Source organism: Muntiacus reevesi, chromosome 2, assembly GCF_963930625.1.
Source record: "Muntiacus reevesi chromosome 2, mMunRee1.1, whole genome shotgun sequence".
NCBI lineage: Eukaryota > Metazoa > Chordata > Mammalia > Artiodactyla > Cervidae > Muntiacus > Muntiacus reevesi.
In genome coordinates, this window is record NC_089250.1 from 110,622,770 (window position 1) to 110,637,551 (window position 14,782).

The following is a 14,782-nucleotide window of genomic DNA, read 5'->3' on the forward strand; positions in this document are numbered from 1 at the left end:
TTCTTCTTTATTTCTTTATTATGATACATTTTATCAAGTTGTGCTTATTTTCTAATGCAGGGATGGTTTTCCATCTCCAAACTTATTATTATAATTCACATTAATGAAACCTATAGACTAAACGTCACTAGATGCAAAGAAAGTTTCAATAAAACTCAATATCCATTCATGAGAAGAATTTTTAGAAAATAATAAAACATATGCAAACTATTTTGCATATCATATTTTATGAAGAAACATTGAAAACAGTAACTTCCCCTTGTCCCCACTGGAGCATGGGATCTCTCTTGGGCCCCTGTGCATCTGGTATTCTCTCCTCTGAATGACCTTTCTCTTCCTTTCTACCTGTTGAGGATTTGCACATCCTTGAAGACCTGGGTCTCATATCGCTGTAGTGAAATCTTCCCCAAATTCCCCAGATTGTCATGCCTTCTCTTCCTGGTATGCTTAGTACCCTCTGCACTTAACTCAGGTGGTGCAGCAATATTAAAATCATTTCTTGATTTGTCTGTTTGTTCTAGTTGGCTGAATTTTGCATTTTTCCGTTCACTTCCTTGTCCCAATGCCTGGTTCATCATAACCTCCAATTTGTTATGAAAGAAGCATTAAGTTTCTGATACTTCTTTGAAACAGCTGCAGGAGCAACTATTGACAGTTCTAAGGAATAAAGGTGACATGATTTTTGATAAATTTAATGTTTATTGATTTATTATTCACTATGATAAATACAGATGGGAGAAATAAATAAGCAAAAAGATCAAAATGGTTTGGAATATTCCATTTCTGGAGAACAACAGTAACAACCACAAAATGTTTGTGTGAATTTAAAACTGAAAATGCTTTCATATTAACATGATCTTGTTTGTTCTCATTGTAACACAGTGAGGGGAGTATGCTATTGTGACTGCTCTCAATTGAGAGGAGGAAATTGAGGTTCAACATGCAACTTATCTGAAGCTTGCTCAGTTGCACTGGGTAGTAAGGGTCTATGCCAGGAGTCACAGCTCAACCTGGTAACAGTAAATCTTATGTTTTTCCTGTACCTCTTCTGGACTTCTTTCTCATACAACAGGTGAGCCAAGAGGAGAAGAAAGAAAGAGAAAGGGGGTTTAAGTAAGGAATAGTTGCTTTATTTAACACAATTTTTGATATCTACAAATAGCTCTGCAAAATAGACATTACTGTATCCATTTTGCAGATAGGAAAAGAGTTTGGGGAGGGAAGAATAACCTGCTCTAGGCCTCGAAGCTTATCAGTAGCACAGGTTGGATTCAAACCTGGGTTTTCTCTCTCTTTGAAAACCTTTCCTGTGCTCTGCTGCCTGAGTCACCTGCTGGGCCTTGGGGCGAAAGGGGAAAAGGTTTTATCTGTGTCTTGCCTGTTCCCCACCTTCCCTCCTGTGGGAATTGCTTGGAGGTTCAGAGCTCCAGGGATTTTTTGTTTTGTTTTTAAACACATTGTCCTTTGTGAAGCACATTAGACCCATACATTTCATCTCCTTGAGATTTAAAAGGAATCACCGATGACCTGCTGAGGTATTTTCATTCTGTTCCTGAAAATGATTAATCTTAAGGCTTTGTGATGACTCTTGTCACAAATAGCTTTCCTTAAGCCATAATTTCCCCACTTCCCTTTATGGTAACAGTTTACATTTAAGTAATAAAAATAAGCAGAATAATCCTGCTGTGAGGATATGTTTATATTATATATATGGTACTGATCAAGGTAAAACTTTACCTGAAATGAATTGGAAAATTGTGTGTTTTAAAGCTCAGTTTCTGTCTCTTATGGTCACTCTGTTTCTGCCAACCCCTACTCTTTCTTGTATTTTTTTCCCCTTCTTCTTTCTCCCTAGCAGATGGGATAAAATGTTTGTTTTGTCTTTCCTAAGTGATTTTTCAGATACTCTTGCATTTTGTACTTAGTCACTTAAGGTCCTGCAAGACCAGTGACTTTTAGCTTGCGGTCTCCTGGGATCACGTGATTTGGGACAGCAAGGGAGAGGATGTTTCTTCCTAAGGCTGGAAACCACATGCTCCCAACCTCCTTTTTACTCTTCGCTGCGTGTGCAGTTCCAAGTAGGGTCAAGGTAACACAAGGGCAGTTTTAAGAAGAGAACTGGGGCGCAGCTCTGAACAGATGTTCTTTGATAACTACTGAGCAAAGAGGATCTGGCTGAGAGGCCCGTAGCTTTCACTCACTGAGAACCTTTAACCAGTGCCCAAGTGTGTGTTTAGTTTTATTCTTTTCTCGCCCTTGCCCCCAGAGCCACGGCGTACCTGCTGTTGCTCTCAAGCCTCTTGCCAACAGTGGCATCTGCTCAGTGTAGCCATCAAGAATTTGAATGTCAATATCTTTGCCTTGAAATGAATGGAAAAGTATTTGTCACTCAGCGGCAATCATTCTTCAAATAAAAGGTTAGCCAGACAGGGCCCTTAATCAAAGAGTCGGTCTTTTCTGTCAGCAGTGCCTTTTAAATAGCAATGATGAAGGCTGGCTGTCAGGGTAGGACTTGATGAGCGAGATGATTGATCTGCATAAATCATTTTCTTTTAACATTGTCAGTGAAGAGTAAATTGGTGGGACACTTTGGGTATTAGCTGTGTTGAAATTAATATGCAGTATCCTAGGTGTGTCCTCATTCACGTAGCCCTCATGAAAGAAGGTAGAAATTAAAAAGAGGCTTCTCAGTGCATATTGTTCTAACAAGAAAGTTGCACCATTCTTACTGCTGTGGTCATCATCTTGCATGCTAAATTTGGAAGTTGAGTGTATAGCACATTTTACAAGCTACAAAAGGAATCTAGTTAATTTGGGAATTAGCTAGAGTCAGTAGCATTTAACAACCAGTAAATCTGTAAAGACTCACTGCTCAGAGTGGGGAAAAATCTAAGAATGGTTTCTGGCTTTAAAGACTAGGATATCTACTACCCAGCATGCTGTCACAGAAATAGCCTCAGCTTCAGGTCAGGTTGTGGCTTAAATCACCATCATTCCTCAGTGAGTCTCCTTGACCAGGATGCTTAACCTGGTTTGCATCTTTGTTTGTTTCTTTGTCTGAGTTTGTCTGAGTTTGTTTCTTTGTCTTTAAAAATGGATTGTGTCCATTACCATTGGTGGGTTTGCTTTTGTATTAAAGAGTGATGTAAGGAAAAGCACTGCGCATATGAGTTGGCATCTGGTGAGGAAGTCCTCATAACATTAGTCCCATCCCTTTCTTTTGGTCAAACACAGCTCCTGACTAGACGTCTAGAACCCTGACTGAGATGTCTGTATGAAGCTCATGCCCACGTGGTCAAAATAAACAATAAGTTGCCTGTTTAGGGTTCCTTCCCTGCTTTCTGGGACTTCAAATGGCCATTTTAACATTAAAAAAAGTTTCAAGGGAACAAAAGAAATACTTCATTGCAGATTACTGGGGGTAGAATGTGAGGTGGAAGGCATGGGGGAGAAATGTGGTCACTTAGAGGGTTTTTTCCTTACCATTACTCTCTGCATTATATGTTGGGGTACATATGGTTCACCTTTGGAGTAAACAAGTAAATCCTATGCAATATAGAGTTGGTTAAAAGCAGGACTGACAGAGCCGAATTATTGGGTTACATCCCTCATCTTCTACTTAATTGCTATGTGACTGCAGGCAAGATGATTAATTGCCTTTCTAAGCCCTGGTTTCCTCACCTCTGTTAATAAAATGGGCACAGTGATAGTACCTATCTTACAGCATGTTAATATATAAAAAACATACCATGTAAAAGAGTGTCTGATATGTACATGGTAACTGTGGTTACTGTGAATGAATGATTGGTCAGTTGAGAAAGGTAAATATTGCTAAGATTCAAGTGAGCTGAACATATCAAAAGAAGAGACATATTTTAATATAGGAGTTCATGATAATGGTATACTGGGGTGAAATACTTGATTCATTTTGGACAAAACTCCCTACTGGAGGAATTTAGAGCCGGGATGATTCTAGAAATATCCACATTGGAACTGGACCTGACCAGCCCTTACCATGACCCTGCTTGGGCCTTGGTACAATTAACTTCACTGAGTCTGTGAAATGCTGGAAAAGAGGTATCTTAGCCAAAGGGGCAGCCTCATTACTCCTTGGCTGATTAGATAATACCTCGCTGCCAGTGAGTTATTCTAACAATTCTTAATGTTCCAGTTGCAATATGGATATTTCTAGGATTATCCTGGCTCTAAATTCCTCCAGAAGGAGGAAAATCCTTATTTTCCCACTGGAGGAACAAAATTGGATTGAGGTGATTCTATGGTCAAAATAACACAGGAGAGGATGTTTTGCTGGTTTATTTATTTTTTTAATGTTGTTGATTAAATATCTAACTCACCGAGAGATTGGTTTTGCAGGCTCTTCTGGTAATTAGCCTATTTGCTGTCTTGAATGCAGAGATTAAGGGAACAGTGTCTGGTTAACCAGGTTCTCTGCGCCTTCTATATTGGTGAACCCATGTCAGTCTCTGCTAGTGGGAGCGTGGCATGGCTTCGTCAAAGCCTTTGTAACATACGTTTGCTGTGCCCCTCTGTCAATTAACAAGTGTTGCCCGAAGAGTACCTCTGTCGCTTGAACATTTAAGATGTCTTCATTCTTGGAGATTTGCATTTTTTCTCGGGCCAGTTTTTAGCTGACATGATGAGTTTGTATTTGGGCCTTATGTCTTTCTCTTTCCCATTTTCTCAGTTTATTCTATTTTGAGAAGTGTCTTCCTGCATAGTGAGAGAAGTTGCTACAAGAAAATCCCAGAGACATTTCCCCAAACACTAATTCAATGGAAGTCCTCCAACCAGTCTGGAGGCAGCAAAGGTCTCCCCGTTCTTGGGCCGGCTGGGGATGCAGATTTGAGCTGTCTCCAGTCTCAGCTCTTAGAAAATGCTACTAATTAAACCTGCAGTATTGGTCATTGTGCTGCTTTTTGGAGGACATTGTGAAACTGTTCAGTATCTCCTCCAGAGGCATGATGCCTGTGTTGAGAATTTCTAGAAAATATTATTTGCTGCTTTAGCCTGCAATGCTATGGGTTGCAAAAGTGATGAAATTGTTCCTTAGACTCTTTCCTGATTTGGTCTGTATTAGATGAGTGTTATCTAACTGGCTACTTCATGGAGTCCAGCCATATTGGGTGTGTTATTCTGCTCAAGATTAATTTCCTGTAATGAAGATCTGAAACACAATGTTTTAAGAACCCCTCTAATGTTTCTTTTATAGCAATCTATCAAAACGATAGATATTTAGCTTTCTTTATTGGATATGAAACATTAACTTGAAGCCAGTGCTGCTTTCTGTTTTAAATACCAATATCCATCGCGTGTTTCTCACTGTAAGCATCTCTTATCCTTGCCCTCCATTCATCAAGCATCATGAAGAATCTGCTGCCACCTCCCAGGGGGCACATGTCATGGGTTTGGCTCTTAGGTTACGATTATCTGCACCTCGGACACCTGACCAGTCCTGGCCCTGACCCTGCTTTGGCCTTGGTGGAATCAACTTCAGAGTTAGTGAAATGCTAGGAAAGAGGTATCTTAGCCCAAGGGGCAGCCTCATTACTGCAGAGCTGATTATTACCTGTTTTTTCAGTGTTAGCTGGAGAGTCTTAGAAAAGTCTGAGCTTTTTTTCCTCCTGACACCTTCCCATTTTTGATAGTATGAGAAACGTGTATTTTCATCAATTCTGATGAGCAACAGGAATCCATTGTTTAGCTTATGAGGGCACTTAGTTTGGTGTTTGAGGCCATAGAACAAGTGCCCAGGCATCTAATTTGTGCACATTTAATGTTTGTCAAATTTATGAATGAAAGAATGAAACTTTTCCCATTTTTCCTTCATCATTATTACCCATGAATCTAATAATATTCTTTTCTCTTCCCCAGTTTTTCTTTTTGCTACTTTTATTATTCACTGGGAATGTATATTAAATACTCATTGTTTGCCATTTTCCCTTATGGAATGAATTGTTCCTAATTTGTTTTCTTTTTTCTGCCTCAAATGATGTCCATCCTTCAAAGCCTGGCTGAAGACTCATATCATGCACATATCATAACTGTATTCTCTCTGTGATTTTTTTCCATTCCTCTTTGCTTTTTTCTTTCCTGAATTCTTAACCTCTAAGGTAAGTATAGGTATCCAATATTAGATGGAGTTTCTCTAGGTATTTTTGTCTATGCACAGCTTGGCTTCTTGTAGACTGTAGCACCTTCAGAAACAGGGACCTGACAAGCTTGGGGCTTCCCTGGTGGCTCAGATGGTAAAAAAAATCCTGGAATCCAGGAGACCTAGGTTGAACCCTGGGTTAGGAAGATCCATTGGAGAAGGGAATGGCAACCCACTGGAGTATTCTTGTCTGGAAAATCCCATGGATGGAGGAGCCTGGAGGCTACAGTCCAAAATAAGCTTAGCCACTCTTCCATGGCACACACCCTACTCTTGAACACAAAGGGTATACATGGAGCCTTGTGACTTGACATGGTCAGCCACTTTGCAGTTACTCTGTGTAAAACAGGGCAGAAGAGTCACACAATGGTTGACTTTGCACTGTGTCACTCTCACTGTAATTCTGTGACCACCTGGGGGATTTGACTGTGAAGACGCCACTAGGTTTTGCTCTCCCCAGGGGCTTTACTAACCACAAAGATTGCTGTGTGCAGCCCCTCCTGACTACCTTTGGGCCGAGAGACTCAAGTGGCTCCCTGTTTTCTTGTTCTTCTCGATGCTTGGTGGTTCCGTACTCTGTCTTCTGCCTCCTTGTTCATGCTTCTGGGGTCCCCTTAATTGTGAAGCCCCTGCTGTTTGAGCCAGGAGGTAAAGTCTTGCGTCTCTCCCTCGTCTTCTGGGGGGTAGGCTTCATGGGAGTTTTCTTGGATTGGAGATGTCAGCCTGGCAGTACATCCTGTGCTTTCCCCATCACCTGTTGTGTGTTTCACCCAAGGCTTATCTCAAGAGGCTTTGAATCTTGTTTGGCCAGAAATCTTTTTGGCGTTTGTAAACTTGGTTGGATTCCAGTCTATCCCTTTTATTTTCAGGACATGCCCACATTGTTGGTTTGCGTGCCAGGCATGTGATTTTCCCTGGTCTCCTTTTTCCCTCTGGCTATGATGCTTGGATACTGTTGCAAGAATTGACAACTTGCAAACACTTAATAAGGACCTAACCACTAGACTTAAATTTTTTTTGGTCCTGTTTTGTTTGCAAATAGTTCTGAAAACCTTTTCCCTGTAAAAGGTACATGTAACAAGAGATGTGAAAGCAAAATCTGAGGATCTCTGCACTAGTTAGATAGCGTGTAACAAAACTAAAATCGACAATGACTTTAAAATAGGAGTTTCACTTTCTTTTTTCCAATGAGGAAGTATTAGTCATAATTTAGCTTCATGAGGTCAGCAGAGACAAGGTCTCTCTTTTGTTTCCCTACCTTCTTTCTGAATCATCATCATTTCCTAAGTTGCTTAATGACTCAAAGTAGCTTCTGGAGGTCCAGTTGTATCTGACTTCCAAGCAAGATGAGGAAAGAATGGAAGAGGGGAATAAAAAAGCGCATGCCACCTGTCCCACTTGCAAGGAAGGAAAAATAGCTAGTCATGTGCTAGAGCTGGTTCATCCTTAGTTGTGAGAATTGATGAGGTTTTAGGGGTTTTTGTGAGCCATTTGACCTCAACTTGGTAGCTTGAATTGGCCATAGTGGGAAAATTTACCCCATAGAAATTGGTGTAAGGGAGAGCTGGTTGTTAAACATATATCAGTACTTACCTACCCCTGACTGAAAGGCAAACTGGGAGTGCAGTCTTTGTTGGGTGCCCTTCCACCCTGAATAAAATCAGTTTTGTTACTAAGGAAGAAGGGGGAATGTCTAATGGGTAAGCAAAGTCCTCTTTTCCACCTTCCCCACTACTTTGAATGGAATTTTCTCATTTCATAGCATGGGTCTGCTTTCCTATTTAGGTTATTTACTCTTCCCTCCTTTACAAATTATGCAATAGTAAACATTTTGTGGCATATATATTTATATATGTATGTGGGTGTGTCTGCTTTTCTGCATGTGAATTAGTGTTTGTAGATGATAGTTTAAGGTGGATTTGCTAGGTCAACGTGTGTGCACACTACTTGCCTCTTTACAAAGGGTTCTATTTCCTCCCATTATAGAGAAGGGTGAAGAACATGACTTTGGAACCAGACACACAGGATGTGAACGCTCATTCTGACCCTGCCTAGCTGTGTGACTTTGACCAATTTACTTAACCTCTCTGGGCCTCCCATTTTTCTCCTGTAAAATGGGGGGATAGAATCTGCTTCTGTAGGGGTTCTTTGACGTTGAAATGAGATCATGACTATAAAACACTTAGAGCAGAGCTTGGCAGTTTGTAAACTCACAATGAATGTAACTAGGGGTATTTGCACATGGAGAAATGTGTTCATACAGATGTAAGACATTGAGAGGAATTAAAAAAAAGCCCCCAAAACAAGTCTTGAACATTAAAGCTGGGATTCAACCATAAAACCAAGCCTTGAACATGAAATCTGGAATCATTATGAGTTGTAGGGGTGAGCATAAGATAGGGGAAAAGTGAATGTTTAATACACAGATTGGGAAATTATTTCACTGACTCAAGGGGCAGCAGTAGGTTTAATTGATGGTTGGAAAAACCTCTGAGTAAATCAACCATGCCCCCAATTCATAAGTGCACATTATAAATATATTTAAAATCATCTTTATGACTGTTTAGCTTTAAATTTCCTGGGTGCATCAGATGCTTGAGTCATGGAACTTGACAAAAAATCAACATAAATGTTCTTTTTCTCCCCCAACTATATTGAACATCGCACAGATGTGTAGTTAAGTATTTATTATGAACATGCAAATATTGATGTCCCCAAGGCCCATTCTTTGATTTTCAAACTGCTGCTGCTATATTTGGAATTGTTGATTAATACAGGTCTTTGCTCTGACACACAGCATGTCTGACTTCAGGGCCGCTGACAGCAGCATCAAGAAGAAAGGGGAAACCACGGCTTGATGTTCATAGGGTTGGACACTACTTGAGGATGGGAGTTGCTTTGGGAAAATGGCAGCAGGCATCCAAATCTTGAGGTAGTTAAGGATGTGCCTCACACAGAGCTTTGCCCATGGTAGGTTCTCAGTAAGTCTTTGCTAACTTAAGGAGAATAAACAGTCCTGATTGGGGGAAAAAAAAAATTCAGACTAGACTAGAATCTTGGCACTATGAACATTTTGGGCTAGATAATTCTTGTTGGGACGACTTTCCTGTGTATAGTAGAGTATTTGTGCTACACAAAGCTAGAAGAGGTTCTGAAAAGAGTTATTAATGCAACGGTTAGGGAAGATGGCTTCCCTTGTGGCTCAGACGGTAAAGCATCTGCCTCCAGTGCTGGAGACCTGGGTTCGGTCCGCGGGTCGTCTCCCCTGGAGACGGAAATGGCAACACATTCCAGTACTCTTGCCTGGAAAATCCCATGGACAGAGGAGCCTGGTAGGCTACAGCCCATGGGGTCGCAAAGGGTCAGACACGACTGAGCGACTTCCCTTTCCTATTTTTCCTTGGCCTCTCCCTATTAGGTGCTGGGAGTATGGCCCTCCACAAGTTGTGATCAGAAAAAAGGCCTCCAGACATTGTTAAATATCTCCAGGGCGGGGGTCAAAATCATCTTCAGTTGAGAACCACTGGGCTAGAAGAAAGGATTAATCAATTATTGGGAGTTATTAAATTATTAAACAATAAGTGTGTACCAGATGTTTAACTCATTTAATCCTTGCAGGTGTTGCTGAAATCATTTTTGAAGGAAGGAGATGAGGAAAGAGGTTGAGAACATGGGATGTGTAGTCTTCTTGGTCTTTCACATCTCCAGAGAGAACTCAAATGGGACCCATGGGGAATTCCCTTTGGGAGGGAATTAACCAAGAACCAGTGTTATCTTCTGTGGGGAAGGGGCTTTTGCTGTGATGATTCTTGGGGATATTTAGTAAACTAGATGGAATTTTCTTCTGCAGAACACTAAGACTAGCTATTTGCCTGAATGATCTTCTTGTGATTAATTTAGCTGGCTGTAAACTCTGGTCCAAGCAAAGGGGGCTTCATTTTGAGCCATAGGTGATGATTTTGTGAGGTGCATCATTGGGGAAGAGCCTTCCCCTTTCTGGGGTGTACAGCTACTTATTAGAATTATCAGAAAAAATAATAACCTCCCATAATCACATGGGGATGAAGCTCTAGATTGCTTTCTTCACAGAGTTGGGGTAGTTTAGGGGGAGTCAGGAAGTGAAGGAATAAAACTATTGTTACTTTCTCCTCCCCCTTTTTATACCATCAAGAGAATATAAACCAATAAAAGAACTAAATGTTGGCAATCCATAAAATTCTATAGTGGTAATAAAGAAAAACTGAAACTATATTGATATACAACCAAACAAGGTAATTATCATTATTTTTTAATAAAGCCATTTATCATCAATAAATACCAAGGGGGATAGGAAAAATTGCAAGCACAACAATGCCATCTTCCATAATTATAGCTATTAACAATTTAAAGCATAATTATGTGAGGAAGGAAAAACTTTTAGGAAAGCTTTGTGCCGTTTTCTGCGCAGAGAAGCCAAATTCTTACATTTCCAAATAGTCAGGATTCTATAAATATTACTGAATTGATAGAGCTTGTCCCAACTTAGAGTAGCTCATTTTCTAATGATCTGTAATTTGGGTGTTTGTCTCCATCTCTAAGTTGGCCAGCAGCCCTGGAGGAAGGGCTGGGATCCAGGAAAAGGTATATATGGTAATTATCTGTCCACTTCCTAAATGCCACTAGTCAAGAGGACTTTATTTAGTAGAAAGATTGGTTTTGAGGAATCAAGGGTCTCCTTTATCTCGTCTGAACAAACCCTGATTTAAGCAGCTACTGTTGCCTAAATATCAATGATCCAGGGAGTACAGGAAGGAATGAGATGCTGTCTCTTGCTGCTGAACACCTTAAACTCTCAAAGGGAGACAGACCTGTCTGCTCTTAGGGTTGGAATGAGGGATGGAGTGGTTAAGAGTGTTCCTTTGGACTTCCCTCATGGTCCAGTGGTTAAGAATCTGCCTTGGGAGTGCAAGGGACACAGGTTTGATCTCTGGTCAGGGAACTAAGATTCTGCGTGCTGCAGAGCAGCTAAGCCCACTCACTGCAATCTAGAGAGCCCATGAAAAGTGAAAAACGTGAAAGTGTTAGTCGCTCAGTCATGTCTGATTCTTTGTGATGTTATGGACTGTAGCCTGCCAGGCTCCTATGTCCACGGGGTTATCCAGGCAAGAATACTGGAGTGGGTTGCCATTCTCTTCTCCAGGGTAACTTCCCAACCCAGGGATTGAATCCAGGTCTCCCACATTGCAGGCAGATTCTTTATCATCTGAGCCGCAATGAACAATCCCATGTGCTACAACTAAGACCCAATGCAGCCAAATAAATATATAATTTTTTTTAAAGTATGCCTTGAAGCTACTAGCCATATCCCAGCTCTCCCATTCACCACCTGTGTCATCTTGTACAAATTAAGTCATGTCCCTATGCCTCATGGTTCTTATCTATAGAATAGAGATGATACTAGAACCTATCTATAGGTTGATAAATTGAGCTGAAATTTAATGAATCGATAACATGAAACCTGGCTCCTGATGAGTACTATGTAAGTTAGCTGTCATTTAACCCAGTGGGGTAAGTTAACTACTGAGATTAAATACCTTGGATGTGATTCCATTTGGGTTGTTTGATACTTGGGTCTTATGCAGTAGTAGTCAAGTTCTCTTTGACTGATGATCACATAAAGCTCTGGATAGGATAATGACTGTACTGAGTCTTAAAGGGTGAGACTAGTAGGATAAAGGTATTCCTTAGAGTGAAAACTACAAGAGCTAGAAGTTTGGATGGAATCCACCAATAGTATGATATGCCTAGGTAATTATAAGTGTATTCCAGAATGACAAAAATGGAACCAGTGGCAGAAAGAGATGAGGCTGCAGGGTTTTGGAGGTTTGGCAGTCTGGATTACAGAGTCTTGGTTTTTTTTCTTGAGGACTAGAACTCCTGTTGAGAATATTAAAGCTGAAGGTGGTGGTTTGTCAGATTTGCCATCTAGATCTATCATGAGGACAGAAAGCAATGTTGAGTTGTTCTTAAATACTGAGATGAGAGACAGAGGGAAGGGTTAGAGGCATCTTTTAGAATTTCTAGAATTAGGACTTCCACCCAATAGGACAGTATTTCAGCAGAGTTATGCATGTTTGTTGGAAATAAACACCTGGATTGATTGATTCTCAGTGTAATTGTGGTAGTCATTAGTGCTGTTTGACAAATATCCTAGTCCTTCTCAACTTACAGGAACATGTATAAACAAATGGCAGGTTTGTATTTTCTGGTCCCCTTGTGAGAGAGGAGTCATGGAAAGAGTTCTGGCTCAGGACTTGTGAGGAAAAGTGATGCATTACTTTGGAGCCAGACTATTTAATCGCTGGTGTAAGAGCCTTCAGAGCTTGATCATTTCCCTCACCACAGTGACCAACATCATTACTGAAGTCTGTTCCATCAGCAGGTCCCACAACGAGGATGACATGGAGCAGAACTCCTAGCTGTCGCCTGATTAAACATGGAGTGTGAATGAGCAATAAACCTTTATAATTTTAAGCCAGGAGTAAAAAAGCAAACTTTGTAAAGAACTGGATAGAAAATATTTTATTAGGCTTTTAGTTTTCAGGCAATCTTTGTCCATTTTAAAATTGGGTTATGTGTCCTTATTATTGACGTATAAAGTGTTCTTTGTATATTGTAGATGCAATTCCCATATCGGGTATATAGTTTACAAATATTTTTGCCCAATCTGAATCTTGTCTTTTAAGTATTTGTAATGGTATGTTTTGAAGTGTACAATTTTTAGTATGGATGAAATACAATAGATCAGTTTTTTTTTTTCATAGATTAGATGTTGCATCCTCAGTTATACCTAATTCTCCACAGCCTACTCGAGTTAACATTATACAATGTCATATAAATGTAATAACCTCACAATAGTTTAATTCCATTCTGTTTACCATCTCCTCAGTTTTTGGTGCTATTCTGTCATTTGTTTTGCATCTATATGAAAAACCTCATGATATTTTTTATAATTTTTGTATTCAACTGTCAGTTTACATTTAAAGAGATATTGAAAAGAGATAACTTTAATATAAATATTTCCCATTTCATGTGTTCTTCATTCTCCCTATAGATATGTTTCTGCCTATTAACACTTCTGTTAAATGTTAATAGAAGCATAATTTAGTGTAGTGAAGGTCGTCTGGTAATAAATTATCTCAATATTCATTTATCTGTAAAACTCTGTATTTTGTCTTCATTTTTTAAGGATATTTTTGTTGCAAATGGAATTCTGGATTGATGGTTTATTTTTTCTTTTAAAGATTTTTTAAAATTGACTTCTGACATGCTTTGTTTCTAGTAAGAAGTTGGCTATCAGTTGTTTTTCTGTCTTCTGAATTAAATGTGTCTTTGTCCTTTAGATACTTTTTGAACTTTCTTTCCTTGATAGAACCTTGGTGTAGTTTTCTTTATATTCATTCAATTTTAGTTTATAAAGCCTTTTTGATCAGTTTGTTGTTTCTCACAAATATGGGAAATTTTTGCCCATGATTTGTTCAAATGCTGTTTTTGCCTCATTCTTTCGTCTCAGCTTTTGGGACTCCAGTTACAGGTATATCAGACCACTTATTGTGCTGTATTTGACTGAGGCTCAGATTGGGTAAATATTATTGATCTTCAAATACTAATAGTCTTTATCCAAGTTGAATAGTCCTTTTTCCCCATAAAATTCCCGTCTGCTGTTAATATCACTGAGTAATTTATTTTGACTTTTTAGGTCCTTACTGCTGTAATACAATTTGGTTATTTCTTTGTAGTTTAAAATTTTATTTTGAAAAAAAAAAATTTATTTTGAAATTCTTCTTTTTTTTTTAAACTGATTTTGACTCTCTTTGAATTCCTTGAAAACATTTATAATAACCTTTTTAAAGTCTTGTTTGCTTATTTAAACATTTGGATTATCTCAGGGTCTGTTTATCTTGCCTGATTTTTCTTTTGACTATGAGTCATTTTTCTTTTGACTGAAGATTTTTTTTTTTAAACTGTATACAAGATACAGTGTTAACGTATTGCTAAGATTCTGGATTCTCTTATATCCCTCTGAAAACCGTTATCTTCTGTTCTAGATTGATTTTTGCACTTACATTACTGGCTGATAACCTTAAACTTCTGAAGTCTTCTTTTTAGATCTTCTTAGGGAACTCTGTTTTAATTTTGCTATTGATCTTAGTGCAAAGTCATAATCCTGGGGCACAGTCTGTACGTCTAAGTGTTTCCCTTTGGGGGTTTTGATATAAAGCCCAAGGTATTGACTAAGTCACTTTACCTTGTCAGAATTACAACACTGAACTCTGATCCCTCATGATGGACAATTTATGAAATGTCTAGAAGCTTTTTCAGCCTTTCACTTGCTAGTGTCTGCCAGGCTACTTGGAATTTTCCTGGGAATGAGCTAGGGATTTGTGAAGTGATATATGTAGATTTCTTATCTCTGTAACTCCTCTCTTCTGGGATTTCCCTTTATAATTTCCAGCCACTTGGTCAACCCTGATCTCTGGCTTTTTAAGATAGTGAGTTTACAGATTTCATTTTGAGTTCTAGCTGCCTTGTGCAATGCAGACTGAAAATGATTTCAATGGAAAAGCCATT

At 39.3% G+C, this 14,782-nt stretch overlaps 1 protein-coding gene across 1 annotated transcript in view; it reads left to right on the top strand.

Moving 5' to 3' along the window:
* The window catches only part of LRMDA (leucine rich melanocyte differentiation associated), a 1,142,706-nt gene that overhangs the window by 354,775 nt on the left and 773,149 nt on the right, over positions 1–14,782 (top strand). The window lies entirely within an intron of this gene.